The sequence below is a fragment of the Marmota flaviventris genome, chromosome 3, assembly GCF_047511675.1.
Source record: "Marmota flaviventris isolate mMarFla1 chromosome 3, mMarFla1.hap1, whole genome shotgun sequence".
NCBI classification, from domain to species: domain Eukaryota; kingdom Metazoa; phylum Chordata; class Mammalia; order Rodentia; family Sciuridae; genus Marmota; species Marmota flaviventris.
The window spans coordinates 117,473,887-117,495,782 of record NC_092500.1 but is presented as its reverse complement, the minus strand read 5'-3'; the positions used below and the strand labels follow the sequence as shown (position 1 = coordinate 117,495,782).

General features: G+C 37.5%; 1 protein-coding gene across 3 annotated transcripts in view; it reads left to right on the top strand.

Annotated features, from left to right (window-relative positions):
- The window catches only part of Cecr2 (CECR2 histone acetyl-lysine reader), a 168,821-nt gene that overhangs the window by 17,965 nt on the left and 128,960 nt on the right, over positions 1–21,896 (top strand). The window lies entirely within an intron of this gene.

Below are 21,896 nucleotides of genomic sequence, written 5' to 3'. Positions count from 1 at the left end.
CATATTAAAATTAATCCCTTCACTTTTTTTAAGAAAATATTTTTTTAGTTGTAGATAACACACAGTATCTTTTATTTTATGTGGTGCTGAGGATAGAACCCAGTGCATCACACATGCAAAGCAAGTAAATGCTTTACCACTGAGCTACAGCCCCAGCCCATTTCTTCACTTTTTAAATATGAATTTCCGTGACTTTTCACAGTTTTATAATCACCATCACAATCAAGATATAGAACAATTCCATTCTCCAAGAAATTCCCTATGCTCCATTGCTGTCAGCCCTCTCTGCCAGCTCTTGCCAATTACTTGATTCCTATCCCTATAATTTTGCCTATGTCATATAAATGGAATCCTAATATATATAGACCTTTCTGTCTGGCATCTTTTTAAACTTGGCATCATGCATTTGAGATTCATCCATGTTGTTGCATGTATCAGCATTCCTTTTTATTACCAAATAACATTTTGTTGCTGGGAAAATTAGTGTGCTTATTCACTTGCCACTGAAAGAATGTCTGAATTATTTCTAGTTTTGGTGAATTTGACTTAAGCTGCTTAAAGCATCCACATATATATGTTTGGGCAGACACCTAGGAATGAGATCACTGGTATATAGTGTGTTTAATTTAGGAAAACAGCATAGCAGTTTCATATATCTCTACCAGCCATGTGTGGAATATCAGTTCCTTTGTGTGTGTTGTTTTTTTTGGGGGGGGGGGGATACTGGGGATTGACCCTGGTACTGAGCATACCAGGGTCACTCTGCCACTGAGCCACAACTCTAGTCTTTTTTTTTTTTTTTTAAAGAGAGAGTGAGAGAGAGAGAGAATTTTATTTTATTTTTTTAGTATTTGGCGGACACAACATCTTTGTATGTGGTACTGAGGATCGAACCCGGGCCGCACGCATGCCAGGCGAGCGCGCTACCACTTGAGCCACATCCCCAGCCCTGTTTTTGTTTTGAGGCAGGGTCTCACTGTGATTTTCTGAGGCTTCCTTGAATTTGCAATCCTCTTTTCTCAGCTTCCCCAGTCAGGGATTATAGGTATGTGCTAGCACCAGTTTATTCAACTATGTTTTAAAACATACATAGAGATCATCTCATTTTGGTGGTCCCCACCCCTAACCCCCAACCTGGGATTGAATCCAAGGTCACTTAATCACTGAGCCACATCCCCAGCCCTTTTTATTTTTTATCTTGAGATAGGGTCTTAGGGCCTTGCTAAATTGCTGAAACTGGCCTAAAACTTGTGATCTTCCTGCCTCAGCCTCCTGAGTTGCTGGGATTACAGGCATGAGCCACCCTGTGAGCTCATTCTGGTTTTTACATTCACTTAAGAATAACAACATTCAGCATCTTTTCAGGTGCTTATTTGCCATTCATTTGACTTTGGTCCTTTAAAATCTTTTATTTAAAAAATGGGATTATTTTCTTTCTTTCTTCCTTCTCTTCCTTCATCTCTTCGTTACTCAGGCTAGTCTGTAACTCCTGGACTCAAGTGATCCTACTGCCTCAGCCTCCTGAGTGGTTGAAGATTACTTGTTTTCTTTCTTTTTCTTTTTCTTTTTTTTTTTTTTTTTGGTACTAGGGATTAAACCCAGGGGTGTTTATCCACTGAACCACATCCCCACCCCTTTTAAAAAATATTTATTTAGAGTCAGGGTCTCACTGAGTTGCTTAGGGCCTTGCTAAATTGCTGAGACTGGCTTTGAATTTATGGTCCTCCTGCCTCAGCCTCCTGAACCACTGGTATTACAGGAGTAACCATGCCTAGCTTAGTATTGAATTTTGAGAGTTATTCCATATTGAGAATAGAAATTCTTTATCATTCATATATATATATATATATATATATATATATATATACACACACAGCAAATATTTTATTTCAGTCTGTGGGTTGTTATTTCATTCTAATATCTCTTGAAGAGCAAAAACTTTTAAATTTCGATGAAGTATAGTTTTCTTTAATGGATTGAACATTTGGTGTCTTTTTTCTTTTAAATATTTTTTAGTTGTAGATGGACACAATACCTTTATTTATCATTATGTGGTGCTGAGTATCGAACCCAAGGCCTCACACTTGCTAGGTGAGTGCTCTACCAGCGAGCCACAACCTCAGCTCCATTTGGTGTCTTGTTACAGAAATGTTTGTTTTACCCAGGATCATACTATTTTCTTTTTTTCTATGTTTTCTTCTAGAAGTTGTATAGTTACCTTTTATTTTTGTCACGTAGTATGCATGTATGTGTATATGTATGTTTGTGGTACTAGGATCAAACCTAGGACTTCCTACAAGCTAGGCTGGCAAGTACTGGGGATTGAGCCCAGAAGCATTCTACCACTGAACAACAGTCCTATTCCTTTTTTTTTTTATTTTGACGCAGGGTCTTGCTGAATTGCTGAGGCCAGCCTCAAATTTGCCATCATTATGCTTCAGCCTCCTGAGCAGATGGGATTACAGTTATATGCCACATCTGGCTAAGATAAAAATATTTTTGAATGTCCTCACCATCTTGGCTTGGCTTGTACTTTATTTTATTTTATTTTTTTGTGGTGTTGGGGATTGAATCCAGAGTTTCCTACATACTAGGCAAGTACTCTGTTACAGTGTCACATTCCCCAGCATCCCAGCATTTGTCTTGAACTCTAAAATTTTTTTTCTATTTTAATTTTAAAATACTTTATTTCTGGTGCATTGTAATTACACATGACAGTTATGCATACTATTTATTTATTTGTTTATTTATTTATTTTTGGTGGTGCTATGGATCAAGCCCAGGACCTTTCCCATGCTAGGTAAATGCTCTATCGTGGATCTACTTTCTCCCCAAGCCCTAATTTAAAAAATTTTAATAGGCAAATGATAGTTATGTATTATTGGGTATAATGTGATATGATATCTATTCCATCTTATTTTTCTGCAATGGGGATATTAAAATGTATTCTTGTGCCTATTTCAAAATATTATCAACTCTGATTACCACACATTGCAGTAATTATACATTTTATATAGTTTAATAAAACTGGGTTAGTAAAACAATCCTTCTAACTAAAACTATAGGCTTTGACCAACTTCATGTCTTTCCTCCTACCCACTCATCTCTGATAATCACTATTCTCTCTGCTTCTATGAATTTGACATTTTTAGATTCTACATGTAAATGAGATGTTATTTGTATGTCTGCCTGGTTAATTTCACTTAGCATAGTTTCCTCTACATTCATCCATATGTATTTTCTCCCCCTTTTTACTTTTCTGTTACTAGGGCTTTAACCTAGGGGTACTTTACCACTGAGCTACATCCCATCCCTTCTTATTTTTATTTTTTAGACAGGGTTTCACTAAGTTGTTTAGGGTCTTTCTCAGTTGCTAAGGTTGGTCTCAAATTCACATTCCTGGCTGCACCTCCTGAATTGCTGTGATTAGAGGCATGCACCATCGCACCTTGCAATTTTCTTCTTTTTCTAAGATTGAATGGTATTTCATTGTATATGTATGCTACATTTTCTCAATCTATTTATTCATCAGTGGACTCTTAGGTTGTTTCCATGTCTTGGCCATTGATAATAGTCATGCTGAAACAAATGTAGGAGTGCAGCTGCCTTTCGACATAATGATTTTAATTTCTCCATATATATGCCCAGAGTGAGATTACTGGATCATACATATGGTTCTAGTTTTCTCCTCCTCCTCCTCCTCCTTTTCCTCCTGTTCCTCCTCCTCCTCCTCCTCTTCCTCCTCCTCCACTGGAGGTCTCTAACCCAGGGTGCTTTACATCTCCAGCCCACCCCCACCCACACCCCCTTTTATATATTTATTTTTTTGGTACCGAGGCTTGAACTGGGGGGGGCACTCAATCACTGAGTCACATCCCCCAGTCCTTATCTATCTATCTATCTATCTATTTATTTATTTGAGAGGAGATTTACACAATGCCTTTTTTTTTTTTAATGTGGTGCTGAGGATCTAACCCAGGTCCCGCCGGTGCTAAGTGAGCGCTCTGCCACTGAGCCACAATCCCCGCCCCTTGTATTTTATTTAGACAGGGTCTCATTGAGTTGCTTAGCACCTCACTGTTGCGGAGGCTGGCTTTTAACTCACTATGCCCCTGCCTCAGCCTCCCGAGCTGCTGGGATTATAGGTATGCGCCACCCTTTTTATTTTTAATTTGAGACAAAGCTAAATTGATGAAGGTCTTGCCAGGTGGCTGAGGTTGGCCTTGAATTTGGCAATCCTCCTGTCAGCCTTCTGAGTTGCTGTGATTGCAGGCATACGCCACCGCGCTTGGGTCTAGTTTTCTGTTTCTGAGGAACTTCCATACTATTTTCCAAAATGGCTATGCTGATTTACTATGCCCACCAACAGCGTATTAGGGATCCTTTCCACCACCTTCTCCTCAATACTTATCTTCTGTATTTTTGATGATACCCATTTTACAAGGAAAAAATGCTACTTTGCTGCAGTTTTAATTTGCATTTTCCTGATGACTAGAATTGTTGACCATTGTTTTTTATATCACTTGACTGTTGGTGTCTTTTTGAGAAATATCTATTCAGGTCTTTGGTCCATTTTACCTTTATTTATTTATATGTGGTGCTGAGGATTGAACCCAGTGCCTCGCACATGCTAGGCCAGGCCAGCACTCTACCAATCCCATCCCCATGGCCCATTTTAAATAAGGTTATTTTGTTGCTATACTGCGGAGTGTGTTATATGTTTTGGATCTTAGTCCCTTTGTGATTGTAAATATTTTCACCAGTTTTTGGATTGTCATCTCTTCACTGTTTATTTGGAACCAGGATTGAACCCAGAGGTACTTAAACACTGAGCTACATCCCCAGCCCTTTTTAATTTTTATTTTGAGACAGGTCTCACAAAATTGCTGAGTCTGGCTTTGAACTTGTGATCCTCCTGCCTCAGCCTCCCAAGCTGCTGGGATCACAGGTTTGTACCACTGTGCTCCTGGCTATTCACTCAGTTAATATTTCCTTTGCTTTGAGAAATCTTTTTAGTTTGATGCCAATCCGTTTGTCCATTTTTGCTTTGGTTGGCTGTTGATTGGTTTTTGTTTTGTTTTTCGTTTCATGCAGCACTATTGATTTTAGCTCAGGACCTTATTTGTGAGACAAGTTCTCTACCACTGAGCTTTGTCACCAGCCCTATTTAAAATTTCTATTTTATTTTTGAGACAGGATCTTGCTGAATTGCTCATTCTGACCTCACACTTGTGATCCTCTTGCCTCAGCATCCCACATTACTGAGATTATAGGTGTGTGTTACTGCACCTAGCTATTGGTTTGTTTTTATCAAGAATCTGATCAAGGTGTTATGTCTTGCACTTGGTTAATATTTAGTTCCTTTTAGTCTTGAGTAGTTCCCTTGCCTTTTTGTTTTTTAGAACTCTTCAGATGAATCTGAACCAACTGTCTTATAGAATATTCCATGTTTGGAACTTTTCTGATTGTTGCCTTAAGATTAGGTTCAAGGAATGTTTCCAGTAAGACTTCTTCATAGCTGTTCCTGGGTACTTATTGTACCACATTAGTAGCTGTATAATTTCAGGTTATTTACTGTTATGCTGAGAGCCACGGCTGAGTCTGTATGGCCCCTGGCATTTTGCCAACAGTATTGATTGACAGGCGCCTCTGCCTGTCCGCCTCTGCCGCAACTTTTGAGTTCTCGCACTATTTTGGAGTTCTCGTGGGGATTTCCGGGGATTCCCCGAGAGTTCCCATTGGTTGGGGAAGTGCAGGAGGAGGGATTTCCGGGAGAGATAGTTCCGGCTGGGGGTTCCTGGACAAGCCTCGTGGCGCGTTCGGGAGGATTCCCCAGGAGCTGTGTGAAGTGTTTTCCTGCAGTTTAAAAATAAAGTTTGTTCCTGCTTCAGTGGCTCGTGATTTGTGCCCAGCCAGACTGCGGCACTGTTAGTGATATTAATTTTGAACACATGGTACATAAAATTTATCATTTTGATGGATACTAGTGTTTTTCCTCTGTCAATTAGTTGATCCTTAGAAAATAGATCTGTACATTGCTGAGTTCCAGAAAGTGGGGGAGAGACAAAAAAACAGAGCCTCTTTTACAAAATTCAAAGTATAGAGATAGGTCAGGAGTGGTGGCACATACTTGTAATCCCAGAGGCTAAGGAGGCTGAAGCAAGAGGATCATCAGTTCAAAGCCAGCCTCAGATTGTGGGGTTGACCCCCAGTAGTGCAGACACATACAGATAGACATAACCCTCTTCCTCAATTACTTCATCTGAGTTTGGCATAAAAATTGAAGGCAATCCTAAAATCTACTTTGAAACTACACATTCAAAGGAAAAAGATCAGATTTTTTATCGAAGATAATATATTTTTATGAAAGATTGGGCAAATAAAACAGCTGATACCTAAGGTTACACTAAAATGTGTTTATTTTAGACATCATCCCTGAAAGTGCTAGGAAGTACTAGACATTATTGCTCCCCTCTACAAGTTTAAAGGAAAATGGGGAAGCTCAGACAAGTGGGTAAGCCAGATCCGAACTTTCAGTGGGTAGGAAGGGGAGAGCTTAATGGCAGATAACTTTTTAATGGAGTAGGTGAGCAGTAGGGGTCTAGGATGCCTAGCAGGGTATAAAGTAATTGAATGGTGGTTGTGGGGAGTAGAACAAGGTTAAAGCACCTAGACCCTACCACCTCCCAACTTTCTTTCATCCTTGGGAGGCTCTTTGGATATGTTCTGTTTCTTACAAGAAATCCGTTTTAAAGCAGAGCTGCACTCTGATCTCTGTGCTGGTTACTGGAAAGAAGGGCTGTTCAACGGGTTTAGAGAGAAGTTTTGTTCTATAGTTGACATCTCACCTGCCTTTTTGTAGAGTTTGTTGGCAGGATCCCAGGAAGAGTTACGTTCTTGGCTGTGATTTAGAATCCTCACTTCCTCCAAAGTAAGTGAGGATTTGGAATATCCTGATTTAGAACAGGGTTGGATGATAGAAATTGCAGCTGAAGAAGTTTGTTAATGGATTAGTTTCTTTCTTCAGAGGAATAATTTTTCAGTTTATTTTTATTTTTATTTTTTTTAATTTTAATATTTATTTTTTAGTTATCGGCGGATACAACATCTTTGTTTTGTATGTGGTGCTGAGGATCGAACCCGGGCTGCACGCATGCCAGGCAAGCATGCTACCGCTTGAGCCACATCCCCAGCCCCTCAGTTTATTTTTAAAAATAGCTTTATTGAGGTGTAATTAGCATGCCAGAAACCACATATTTATGTGTACAATTGATAAGTTTTCACATGTTTGCACTATTGTAACCATCACAGTCAGGACTAGGAATAGATAGAATAGATACATTGTCCCCAGGAGAGTTTTCTTGTGTCCCTTTGTAGTTCTTAACCTCCTGTTTCCCTCCTCCTTTCCCCAGGGTAACCCCCTAAAGTGCTTTATGTCATTGTGCTTTCATTTCCTAGACCTTTACCTAATTGGAATTTTGTAGTATGAATTTTTCCTTTGGTCCTTCTTATTCCACTCAGCATAAATGATTGATTTACATTTTAGTATGTGTCCACAGTTCCTTCCTTTTTATTGCTTAGTGATGTTCCTGTTTAATGATATGCTATTATTTGTTTTGCTTGTTGATCAGCATATATATGATATTCTTTGGGCATGTGCTTTCATTTCTCCTGGGAATTTCATCCTATAAGTTGGATAACTGGATCATATGGTAGGTGATTATTCAACTTTAAGAATTTTTTAGAATAATTTCATATTTATGGAAATGTCATAGTGACAGTATAGAGGCTTTATGTGTGACAGAGAGTAAATATTTCAAGCTTTGCAGACTAGAGGGTCTTTCTTAGAACTACTTTGCTGATGAAGGGTAAAAGCAGCTATAGACAATGACTAAATGAATGGAGATGACTGTTCCGATGAAACTTAAAACAAGACTGGAGCTGGTCCTCAGGCTTTAGTTTGCCGATTCCTGGTGTAAAGACCCTTCACTCAACTTCTCCTTGTGTTTAATTTTATACAGCCATAATGTCAAAACCCAGACATTAACATTAGTACAACACTATAAACTAGACTTTATTTAGATTCCTTCAGCCCCCACCCCCACCCCCCCACCCCCACCCCCCGCCTTTTAAAAAATTCAGTCCAGCAGACCACATTACATTTAGTCATCATGTCTCCTTAGTCTGTTATGGTCATCAGTGTGGACTCATTGATACTTATTTTATTTTTTGGATTTTAATCTAATACTATTTTTAAAAATTCACTTCATTTTCTTTTCTTGAGTTGCTCAAATTGTTTTAGTTTTGGCCGTAGCAGCTTCTTCGGGTTGGCTCCTGTGCCCTCAGTTTTTCTCCTATGTATACTTAATCTGATCAAATAGTATTCTAAATATATGGCTATGCTATTACTACTACTACCACTATGTCTCCTCCTCTTCTCCTTCGTGCTCTCCCTTCCCATTCCTTCCCTCCTTCATCCATTTACCCAATGGTGGTATTTGAATTTTTTTCTACTTTTGAAGTGTTGTGGATAATAGCTTACATGTGTGTCATTTCTTTTGTGTAGTTAGCTACCTAGGAATTGGGATTAGAGTTATATACAAACTTTAAACTTGTTTCCAAAGCACTTACCAATAAATAAGGGGTTCATGTCTTTCACATCACTAATACTTATTAATTAACACTATTTTTTATTATAGTCATTTTAGTGGGTTCAAAGTGGTATTTCCTTATGATTTTGACTCAGATCTCCTAGTGCTAATACTCTTGAGTACCTTTTCATGCTATTCATATGCCTTTTGAAGTTTGAATTAAGGTCTTACCTGTTTTAAAATTGGGTTGTGACTGCTGAGTTATTCATATATTCAGGTTTTGCTTTTCTTAATATAAGTTTTTTTTCTTTTAGATTTGTGGGTATCCAATCCATAGCCTAGTGCTTGCTAAGCATATGCTCTGCAACTGAACCACATGCCCCCACTGCTGGGTGTGTTGCTAGGGATTGCACCTAGGGCTTCATGCATGCTAGGCTTTACTACTGAGCTATGTCCTGAGCACTAGGAGTTTTATCCTGTATGTTCCGTTTTGAGTTTATATTTGCATATGGTGTGGGTGTGAATCCAGGGCTTAACATATGTTAGGCCAGCCTATACTACTAAGCTACAGCACCAGCCTCTTTTCCTATTTTTTTGATGTTCTTGTACATTTTTAAAAAAATTTATTTGTATGTAGACATAGTGTCAATGTTGACTATTGATCTTGTATCTGTTTTTCCTAAATTTTACTTTTAGCAGCTTTTTTTGTAGATTTCATTGAGTTTTCTATATAGATGACAGAACTGAATAAATTTTTCTTGCCTTATTGCACTGTCTAGAATTTATCTAAAATGTCCAATAGTAGGGACCAAAGCAGGCAACCTCCTTCCAAACTATTTAGGCTTTCACCATTTCCCTTTTGATTTCTTTCTCTAGCTAGGGGTTATTCAGAACAGTGAATATATTAGAAGAGTGAAGAATACTACTTTTCTGGTATTTGAGAATTTTCCAGATACTTTTCTGCTAATTTAATTCTATTTTGATCATTTATATAACTTTCATCCTTTTGAATTTACTCAGACTTGTTTTATGGCCCAGAATCTTCCCTGAAAAGAATGTATTCTGCTATTGTTTGCTGGAGTATTCTATAAATGTCCATTCAGAAACTTGGCTTTTAAAAATCTTTTAACACAAAATGGGTGAAATATGAAGTGTATTCATTTCCCCTTTTCTCAAATTCTTAGCTTAAGTCTGGAAATCCTGCCACCTCTTTCTTCTAGCTGAGGAACAGTCTCTTGATTGGAATGACAGCTTTGAACTGAAAGACATTATTTCATTAGTGCACCAATCAACCACAGAGATGACCTGATTGGCTGTTTAGTAATTAAATGAAGTTGCTTGTAATTCTTTTAAGCATATTCAGAACTCATTAACCCCTTGCTTCCTGAAAGGCTTGGGGTATTCTCATGTGATATGAAGGATCCCAAAATTCTTCTTAAAAATTTTTAATCTCAATGAGCAAATATTTCAATTTCAAAGGGAAGTAACACTGTGGGACATGAGTACAAATAACAAAAAAATACAGGTTATAAAATAGTCCTTAGAAAATTGAGTATTCCTCATAGTATTTTATTTTTTTTATTTAATTTTTTTTAATATTCATTTTTTAGTTTTAGGTGGACACGATATCTTTATTTTTTTATTTTTATGTGGTGCTGAGAATCGAACCCAGTGCCACACGCATGCTAGGGGAGCATGCTACCACTTGAGCCACTTCCCCAGCCCCTCCTTATAGTGTTTTAATGTTTGTTTGTTTTTTCCTCCCCCACCCCAGTCTGAACTATATTTCCAGCCTCCCTGTACCCACTATTTTGTGAGTTAGGGTCTTACCAAGTTGCCCTTGAACTTGCAGTCTGCTGCCTCAGTCTCAGTCTCGGGAGTTGCGGGGAGTTGCTAGGATTACATTACATGCTACCACATCTAGCTATAGTGTTTTGAGGGTCTTTATGGAAAACCTTTTTGTACCAGCTCTTCTTTGAAATAGGTGTACCCTCGCATAGACCATTCTTAGTGTTTTTGAGGAAATTTTAGTGCAAAATAACTCTTAGGTCATGATGCTTGCAACAAAAAATGCTTGATGTTAAGGGTGAGTTTGGTGAAACAGAAGCCTATACTGAATTATCATAGGTGTGATGAGCAAAATCTGGAAAAAAATCTCAGCCAAATTCTGAGATTGTAATCTCAGAATTGAAGGATATTTTGAATAAGTAATAAGATGTTTGAGGCAATTAAGATACAGAGACTTGAGGGACTTTACCTGTGGTTTTCTTAGTGGGGACTTTCAGGACTTTGCTAATGTCTTTAGAGTTTCAGTTGCTCTTTTTGGGAAGGAGGTGTGCTGTTGAGAGTCCAAGGACAATGGCAGATACCCTACACTGCATAAGACTGCCCCTCAGAACAACAAAAACATCATCTGGCTCCAGTGTCAGTAGTGTTCTGAGCTTGAGAAATCCTAGTCTGAAGCCTATTTTAAGTTTTGATTAAGAATATGGATCTCCAAACTCTATCTTTGGTTGGTGGGTTATATAGTCCTGCCATCAGCTATTGGTAATCATCCCTAAATTATTATTTTAATTTTTTTTTTGGAGTTCTTTTTTTTTGGGGGGGATGACTAGGGATTGAATCCAGTGTGTTAACCACTGAACCACACTCCCAGCCCTTTTTATTTTTTTAAATAAGGCCTCTCTAAATTACTGAGGCTGACTTTGAACTTAGATCCTCCTGTCTCAGCCTCCTTAGCTGCTGGAATTATCTAGTTCATTTTTTTAAAAATTTGAGGTAAAATTTACATAAGATAAAACCACCAACATTTAAAAGTGCACATTCAGTAGCATTTCAGTAAATTTAATATGTTGTACAACCATAATCTATAACTAGTTCCAAAACCTTTAAATCATTGTATAAGGAGACCCCATACTCATGAAATAGTTCCTCTCCATTTTCTCACTCTCCAACTGGCAGCCACCAGTCTATTTTCTGTCTCTTTGGATTTTAATATTATTTTGGTGTTTATTTTGCTCTGGAAAGAACACTGTACAGGAAGTCAGGAGGGTAGACTTCTCATCCCAGCTTCTTTGTTCTATCTCTTACTTGCTGTATCATTTGAGCAAGTAATTTGTTCTGAGCCTTTATTTGATAACTGTTAAAATAGCAGAATGCTGTTCTTTAAATGAGATATTTAAAATCTGAGATTTTTGCCCAAGTGTTGTTTGCTTAGCATTTTTCTTGGGTATCTGTAACAGCATTTTAATCCTACACTGAATTCTCTCCCACCTAAAGTGTTTCTGAACCTACTTTCCAGGTACTGAGTTAATGTCCGTATATTTTTATGCTTGGAATTTGAAATTAATGTTAGAATTAGATAAAGTGATTAGGGAGATAAAGAAGTCTCCCTCCAGTATTAATTCATCTTATAGCTAAACATAAATATATTTTGAGTTACTTAATTAACACCTAACTTTTATTATTACCTTGTGATTAAAAACACAAAAAGCAAGTATATTTTGTTTGGTGTTGGGAATTGAACCCAAGGTCTTGTGCATGATAAGCATATAGTCTACCCCTGAGCTGCGCCTCCAATCCTTAGCAAGAGTGCTTTTGTATTCTCAAATACAAAATATTCTCATGGCTTTCTCTTCCATTTAGAAAAAACTGAAATTTCCTTAGAATTGCTTAGTAGGGTCCACAGACATGACTTAAATTGCCTTTCCTGTGCCATTCTTCCTGATTCCCAACCCACATCAGTTTTCTCTTAAACTCATAAACTGAATGCCTTAGGGTACCTCTTTCTGGTTTTCAGGTTTCAGCTCCAATTATCACCTCAAAGAATGAAACCTTCCCTTATCATCCTAACTACCTATAGCTTGTTTTAGTACCTTTAAATGAGTATTATAGGGAGAGAATAATACAATGAAATTCCCAATGCCCCACTTCAGTAATTATTAGTATTCTGTTGTTTATAGTCACCCAGCTTAAAGTACTGCTACCCTTGCTGCTCTTTCCAACCATTCACTCCTGCCATACCACTTTTTTTGTCTTTTTATGAGTTATCATTTTTGTTTATTTTCTGTTTTTCACTAAGAACATGAATTCTGTCAGAGCAGGGATCCAGAGATTCACTCTGGGATTCTTGGTACTTCAGACTGTCCCTGTCTACAGTAGGTACTCAATATTTACTGAGTGAACAAATTAAGTAACTTCTAAAAATCAGGGACTATATTATCCATGTTCATATATATTTTCTTTTTTATTTTCAGTACTGGAGATTTAACCAAGGAGCACCCTCCCCCTGAGCTCTATCCCCAGGCCCCCCCACCCTTTATATTTGGGTACTAGGAATTGAACCCAGGGGAGCTTTACCACTGAACTTCATCCCAAGCCCTTTTTATTTTGAGATAGGATCTCATTAAGTTGTTAAGGCTGGCCTTGAACTTGTGATCCTCTTGCCTCAGTATCCAGAGTTACTGTGATTACATAAGTGTGTGGCAGCACCCAGCATATTTATAGTTTTAATTGTGTATAGTGAAGAGCTTCTTCAGACATAGTATTAATATTTATTTGTTTTTTTTTTTTTTTAATGAGAGAGGGAGAGAGAGAATTTTAATATTTATTTTTTAGTTTTCTGCAGACACAACATCTTTGTTTGTATGTGGTGCTGAGGATTGAACCCGGGCCGCACGCATGCCAGGCAAGCGCGCTACCGCTTGAGCCACATCCCCAGCCCCCATTTATTTGTTTCAATATTTTTATTTTCTGTCACTGCACCCCTTGACTGACAGTAGATCTATTTACATAGTAACCCTTTTCCTGATGAAAGGAGGTTAGTGTGTGATCTTTAATTTACTTACTAAGCATCCTGCTTATATAATAAAAACAGCTTTTATTGATTGGAAGTTTTTTTTTCTTGCCAGGTTCAATTGGTTTTTTATTTATATGTGTCTCATTGATAAGTGTGGACTCCAGAATGTGTTACTTTCTTTTTTTCTCATCTGTTATCTCTAGAACTACAGAAGGTAAGAGCTGGAAAGGATGTTAGAAAGATATTTAGTGAACTAAAACTAAATATCTTTCTCAGTTTTACATATGAGGATCCTCTGCCCAAGGTAATGCAAGGTAGTGGGTTAAGTTAGAACTATAACCAAGAGAGCCAAGCCTGGCAGTCAGTAGGCAGCCTAAGATGTAATAATTTTCTCAATTGTTTATATATATGAGTTCTGTCTTATTGGTTGAACTCTTAAGTTTAATTAGTGAGCATGTATTGTCCTCTTTTAATAACTTGTGTGGCCTTTGCATCAAGCACAGAGTTATTTTTATTTGATTATAAGAATAATGTGAAGGTGTTGCTTTATTTGAAAATAATTTTAATATTCTTCTATATGCCTCGTGGGAAGATACCTGGAAGACAAATCTTGATTACTTGTGCAATAGGTATAAAAGGAATTGGGAATGGGACAGATGAGATAAAGAAAATTAACAGAAGGCTGCAGATGGTGGCTTAGCACTTTGGAATGAGTCCATCAGTTCCTGCTGTCCAGTCCAATGTGAAAGGTCCATTTGGGCCTCCCCTGAGTACAAAAAATGTGATGTAATGTACATAGGATGTGAAAGCTGGTTTTCACTGAAAGTTATTGTCAGGTTGGATCAAATAGATTTGGAATGTTGGGTACAGAGACAAGAAAGGAAGAAATGAAGACGTGGATTAGCTAGGTCCTTAATACATGATTTCTCTTTCCATTTATTTGGTAAAAGCCAGATGCTTGGTATTTGGTTCCTTTTCTTGTTTTATAAAGGTTTATGTAAAATAGTACCTTGTCTTGTGTTGCGGAAAAAGTTTATCTTGGGCTGGGGATCTGGCTCAGTAGTAGAACACTTGCCCTGCATGTGGGAGGCCCTGGGTTCAATTCCTAGCAAAAAAAACACACACACACACACACACGTTTATTGTAAAACCTTCACAAAGTTGAGGAAAAAGAAGAAAACAAAATGATTATTTATAGTTACATATAGGTCTGTTTATATGTGGGATTACATTTAAAAAATATATGGTCATATAACTTATTATTACATGATTTTAAATGTTTTATAGCTTTTTTTGAAATAATGTATAAATGTATGAAGGATTTTCATATTAATATACAGATTTACACTGTCATAATGATTTGTACATGGCCATACAATCCTTTGTTGTTTAACCAGTTCCCTGTTGTTGGATATTTAGATTTTCCTAGTCTTATACAAACCAACAGTGCTAAGATGGTGTATGTACAGGACTTTTTTTGTGTGTATATACCAACAGTGCTAATTGTATGTGTGGTCTGGACTTTTTCTTCAGATAAAACTTTATAGTTATATGCTAGTTAGTTTTTTTAAAGTGATGTTTTTGATTGCCATGGCTTAATATTTTATTAACTTGCTTCATTTTTTTCTTCATGTCAAATAGATGATGATCAATAGTTAGGGGCCCAGTTCTGGTGTTTTTAAATATTAATTTTAACTAGAAATGACTGGGGAAGGATCATCTCTATTTACTCATTCTAATTCCCCAAAATATGGTGATAGGAACTATCACCATTGAGTCTTAATTATGTGATGAAGTTCTTTTGATAAAGTCCTACTGTTTCTTATAGCTACACTGAATATTTCAATTTCTCCTTTCCATTTTAATTCTCTGCCTTACTCCCATACCTTTCAGTGACTTTTTATTTTGGAGGGAGGGGCACTTAATGCAGGCCTCCCTTTGGCTTAGCTCCCATTCTAGTGACTAAAGAGGCCTTTGGTTCCTAGCTCAATATTGTGTAGCATTTGTGATTTTCAAGAGGGTGAGGCAGCAGGGAAGTTTCATCCCCCATTTATGTTCAGCTAAAACAACTGACATTGCTGTGAGGTCCGAAACAAATAGAAACCCTCTTCCAGAGACCCTGCTGAGATAAGTTAGGACTTCTGAGGTTAAACAAGTGGTGTCCAGTAGTGCCCAGAAAGTTTTTTGAAATAGTTCTTGAAGTTTAAACATAATATGGGTTTTCATCAATGGTATGTTTTGTTTTTGTTTGAAGACAGGTGATGAAAGAGGGGTGGAACCATAGCCATCTTCGTAAGCCATACCATCCAGAGCATTCTGGGCATTGTTGATCAGTTTATTTGTGTGTGTGTGTGTGTGTGTGTGTGTATTCTGGTGTTGGGGATTTGAACCCAGGGTCTTGCACAGGCTAGACAAACACTACCACTGAGCTACACTCCCAGCCCCTTTATTTATGCATCTGCTTTTTACTTTGGCAGCAGGGGTTGGGATACTAGGGATTGAACCTGGGAGCTCAACCACTGAGCTACATCTCCAGCCCTTTTAATTTTTGTCTTTGAGACAGGGTCTTACTAGGTTGCTTATGGCCTCTGAGGCTGGCTTTGAACTTGAAATTTGCCTGTCCCAGCCTCCAGAGTTGTTGGGATTACAGGTGTTCACCACTGAACCCAGCTGCATTCTGTCTTTTAAAAATGATTTTGTGGGTTTTTTTTTTTTTCCCAGATACTCTGTAGCTTGAATTTTCATTAACTGTTGTGAAAATTAGCTTCAGAATTGCCTGATACCCCTCTTTGAAACTGGTCTGAGGTTTGAATGTGTCTGGCTCTAATCTCTACCTTCTTGTGGGGGACACACACCTTTCATTGCCCTTGTTGGAAATAGGCCTTTTTCAGGTTCTCAAATATTCCTCTAGTCACTTGCTAGGTTGGTATTAGATGAAGACTGTGTGCGATGAGATGTGGATTTTTTTTTGTTTTTTAAAAGGGAGCAGAATCAAATTACTTTTGTGGGGAATGATAAAAGCAGAGACCTTGGAAACTAGAATATTAAGGAAAATGGCTAAGTTATCTATAACAGTGTGCAAGATTTGTTTTCAGGCAAATACCTTTCCAGATCTGAGTTGTTTATATTTGTTCTTAGAGCATTTGCTCTATCTTGCCTGTGATTGCCCCACTTAAGCTCTATTTCTACAATTGCTTAGCTTGTGTCCTCCCTTAACATTGTTTGTACTTGTGGGTCTGAGCAGCAGGAAACACAAAATGGTTGGTGTGTATTTAAAAAAAGAAATCAAGAATCTTTGGTATAAGATCTTAGGTCTAGTCTTTCATTTGGTATTCAGTTTGCCATTTGAGCATGGTCTCCAAACTGTTCCATAGGCTAGATGTCTGGTCTGCAGCTAGTCCAGATTTCTTGTACATTTGGAAGAAGGATTGTTAATGATTGTTAGATTCCAAGGAGTACAAAGATTCTTTTTTTTATTTTTTTAAAATACACACACGAGATCGAACCCGGGGGCACTGTACCACTGTGCCATATCCCTGGCCCTTCTTCTTCTTTTTTTAGTATATTTTTTCAGTTGTAGGTGGACACAGTACACTTTATTTTATTTTTATGTGGTGCTGAGAATCAAACTGTGTGCCTCATGTGTGCTAGGCAAGCGTGTACTACTGAGTCACAACCCCAGCCCCTGACCCTCCTTATTTATTTTGAGGCAGGGTCTTGCCAAGCTGAGGCTATGTTATGAACTTGGGATTCTCCTCCTTCTTCATGTGTTCAAATTGTTGGGATTAGAGATGTGTGCTAATGTGCTTGGCATGGTAAAATTTTGAAGTGTGTTGCAAGAACTTTGTGAACTTCCTCAGTTGGCAGTGATATACCTGAGCAATTAATTTGAGCAGCTGCTGGTTTAGTTTTGTAATATTCTAACTCATGTTTTCATGTGCACTCTGGAATGGGATAAAGATGTTTGGGGTGAGGAGTTGGAGTCGGGGTTGGTAGAAGTGGACTATATAGCTACTACTCCCCAGGATTTGTTTATTAATCTACCAGTAGCCTTTCTCAATAATGTACCGATGATGATGATGATTTTTAGTGGTGCTGGGGATCAACCTAGAGCTTTATGCAAGCTAAGCATGTGTTCTACCAGTGAACTAATGATATTGCCTAATTGCCTATATGGACAATATTCAAATATTTTCCAATACAGTGTCTCTTAATCAGAGCAAAAGGAATGCATGAAAGATAAATAAGTTAATTAAGTCACTTAGAATCCATTTCTTTTTTTTGCCTTCAGTGCCTAGTAGATTCCCCCACCTCTCTTTCACATTTTGCTGTGTTGCTCAGGTTGGTATTATGAAATTCCTGGGCCCTGGGCTCAACCAATCCTCCCACCTAGGGGTGCACTGCTGTTCCTGGCTCACTTTCAGTTTTTGAATGAGTGAATCAACAAACATTTCCCCCTTTTATCATTGAATCTTATTGACAAATATTTGACCTTTTGTTATTGATTTTTCCTATTTTATTTCCTTCTCATTGATTAATCTTTCTGCCTTTCCATTTTGTAAATAGTGTTTTTAAAATGTTGCTAAAGTAGGCCAGGCATGGTGGCACATGCCTGTAATCCCAGTGGCTTGGGATGATGAGACAGGAGGATCACCAGTTCAAAGCCAGCTTTAGCAAAAGCTAGGTGCTAAGCAACTTGGTGAGACCCTGTCTCTAAATAAAATACAAAATAGGACTGGGGATGTGGCTTAGTGGTCAAGTGCCCCTGATGAGTTCAATTCTCAGCCCCCCCCCCCCCCCAAAAAAAAAAAAAAAAAAAACCAATCTTGCTGAAGTAGTAGGTAGGTGAACTACTTTCAGTTATGTATTCCTAATACAGAATTTTGTAATTTATAAAATAATTCAGGTATAAATTGGTGCATGACTGGCATTTTGGGTATAATTCATTAGAGGTCTGGCAGTTTAACATGGTCTTTAATTTCTTTCATAATTTGTATGTTCCTCCAGAGAATACCCATAGGAAAGCAACATTTTTTGAATGATTTCAGGGCAGTGATTTTATACTCTTCAGTTTTAGAAAATCCTAGGGTTTCTCTAGTTACTTATGGTGTTGTGAAACACTGGTAATTCAAGATGAAATTTAAGTGCACTTTGAGAGATAATTTCATATTAAAAGGATTCAGGGAAGAAAACTAATACAGTATCTACATTTTTTTGTTCACCGTGAACTAGAATAAGAGAAAGTGATAGTTTGTGATAAAAGAAATCAGTTTGTCTTATTTTCTCCCCCAAATGTGTCATTATACATCATTAAGATCATCATTTAGTACCACGTGTGAAGTATCTGGGGCTATAGATGAAATGATTTAGTAGCCAACTGTGTTTGAATTTTGGGAAAAAAATGTGATCTATAATTATTTCCGAGTTAAGTGAAAACCAAAGTCCAATGTTTTGTATTCCAAAAGGTCCAGAGATACCCTCTGGATTTTTTATTTTTATTTTTTTATTATAACATATTTCTATTGGGCTGGGGCTGTAGCTTAGTGGCAAGCTTTGCCTAGAATGGTCGAGGTACTGTAAACAAAATGAAGGCATGCTATTCATCTACAACTAGAAAAAAAATACATTTCTGTTGATAGATTGGTAGAGGGCATATGTCAGACCTGTTTGACTTGTTAGTCCCACTAAGAAATGGTGGCATGCTATTTGTTTGTTTGTTTGTTTATGAGATGGGGGTTTCATGTTGTCTAGGCTGATCTTGGAACTCCTGGGCTTAAGTGATCCTTTGAAGTAATTTGGAATATGGGTTTGCCCCATCCGATCTTAACTGAACGGCAGAGTTCATGTTTGTATTTGTGGGCATTTGTCTTTCTTTGTTTCTGTTTTTGGCACCTGAGCCAATCCGCACCCCTTTTTAATTTTTAAAAAAATCTTGACAGGGTCTCACTAAGTTGCTTAGTGCCTTTTTAAGTTGCCAAGGCTGGCCTTGAACTTGTGGTCCTCCGGCCTCAGCCTTTGAGCCACTTGGATTACAGGTGTGCGCCAGTAAGTTACTCTTCACTTAAATTACCATACCCTTTACAGTGATTGTGTATTCTTTAGGTAGGATAAAATGGGAAGATGTCTTAAAATAGTGTCAAGTAGACTCCACAGTGTGGTGGGTTGGCAACTGTTCTGATTTTTGCCTTAGGCTTTCTCTGCAAGTAAAGATTACTGGTAGTGTATCTTTGCCAGCAAAGATTATCTTTTAGAGATAGAGAGTTTGTGTTCATCATGGGTCAGAATTTGGAGTTTTAAAAATGTTGGTTGTAGCAATTTCAGTTTAATTATTATTTCTTTACATTTTGCCTACAAATAATTTGAATTTTTTAGTTGATTATTTGTTCATCCTTCCTTTCCTCCATCCTCTAGTCATCATGTAGCATCCACTGGAACAGACCTTTCATTTAAATTTGTTTTGTTGTTGGGCTGGGGTTATGGTTCAGCAGTAGAGCACTTACCTAGCACGTGCAAGGCCCTGGGTTCAATCCTCAACACCACATAAAAATATATAAATAAAATAAAGATATTGTATCTAACTACAACTAAAAAATAAATAACAAAAAATAAAATGTTTTGTTGTTAGTTCACGTTTTTTTACTAAATCATACACAATTTCTTATCTGATTTGGAACCGAAAGTTAACAACACTTGTCACAGTAGTACCTGTTGAAGGGGCTGGCCATAAAAACTGCAGCACCTCCCTTATCTGAAGGAGACCTTCCTTTCCCCAACCATGATCAATTGTTCCGTTCTTGTCCACCTTGCAATGTTTCAGGACAGGCAGTTCAACTTTCTGTCTCCTGTTCATCCTCTTCTTGGGAGTGGAGTTGGACTTTTTTCTTTACCATGGAGACTATACACAAGGAGAGGAATGAATTTGTTGAATATTGTCTGACAAATTATATCCATTTTCCAGTTGCCTGCCAGCAAAGATTAGTCTTTGCTGAACTGGAGGAATTCCTTCCTTATCTTTGCTCTTGCCCTGTTGTATCAAGGTATTCAGTCTCCAGAATGGCTGTTTCTCTCCTGAGATCTTAGAAAAGTGTGCATCAAGGTGGTGGTTCCATTGAAGGTGGTGCAAAAGAAGCCATTTAGTTTTTTGTTTACTGGACATATGAGGCCTTGTCACTACATCCACAGGCTGTTTCCAGTATGATGATGATTTCAGGGAAGAATCTTTTTGGGATATTTCCTTTAATACATCTCCTTTAATACATACTTCTAGCACTTTGCTAGTTCTGTATTAGAAAAGTTAACATGGTGAGTCTATGAAGCCAGCAGCTTCAGGGGGTTGTGTGCCCTGCTTAGTGAAAAAACTCAGAAAGCTATCTGTGAAAGGCTCCTAATTTAAAAATTTCTTTTTGTGAATCGAGAAGATGGACTAGTTATCCTTGTCATTGTTTTCTTTCTTTATTGTCCCTGACCTTTGTTTTGTATTTATTTCCTTGGCTCTCAAATATTGATAAATTCTTTCCTTCTATCGGTGTTCCTGAGCAATAAAATAGAGTGTCAATATGGTGTGTTAGGATTTTCGTTTCTAAAACTAGGCTTGATCATGTTATTCCTAGACCTTTTGATTGTTTTGGTGCCTTAGCTTAAAAAAAAAAAAAGTGTATATCACATGTGCACATTTATAATCATGATGCATTCTTAATCCTGTATTTTTAAAATGTTAAACCACAGTTTCGAATGACTATACTGCATACATTGGGTAAGTTTCTATTATGTGTATTTTAGCAGAAATAACTTTTAGATGAATTTCTACATAGGCCTAGTGGCAGCCATTGGCAGGCATTGTGTTTCCTTTTGTTTTGTTTTATAAAATGGGAAATTTCTTGTACTGCACCTGCTGTGTAGAGAGGCTATAAAAGTAATATTAGTTATATGGAAAAAAACATTTTATAGCAGCTAATAAGTTAGAGTTAGTAAAAACAGTATTAATGAATTGCTGGTCAGATTTTGATAAGTCCTACAAAAAGTGCTATTGCTATAGTCCCTCCTTAGGGTGAAAGGTGAAATGGTTGCTTTCTGGAATTTCCTAGGACCGAGCTTCCGGATAGCTGAGATTTTACATATGCTTTTGTAATAAAATACTAACAGTTTTTCTTGTTGCCTTTTGTTATTTGTTAGTAAATATGCAGAGTAAGATGAATGTGGGGACTAGGGAATGTATCTCAGTGGTAGAATGCTTGCCTAGCATGTGTAAAGATCTTGAATTCAATTGCCAGTACTGCAGTGGGGGCGTTACAAAAGATGAATGTGATTACTTCTGCTTTCACAGACTCAGTGTAGTGTGGTATGATCTTTAGAGTTTATAAATTGAATGTAGTTTCTCATTAAAGGAACTTAATCTCATGTATAGGAGTATGGCTGAATATGTAGCAGTAGTCTGTGATCAGTCTTGGTTTGAAAACCATGTTCTAGAGCCATAAAGCTACTTCTAAGGTGTACCAATTTGATCTCAT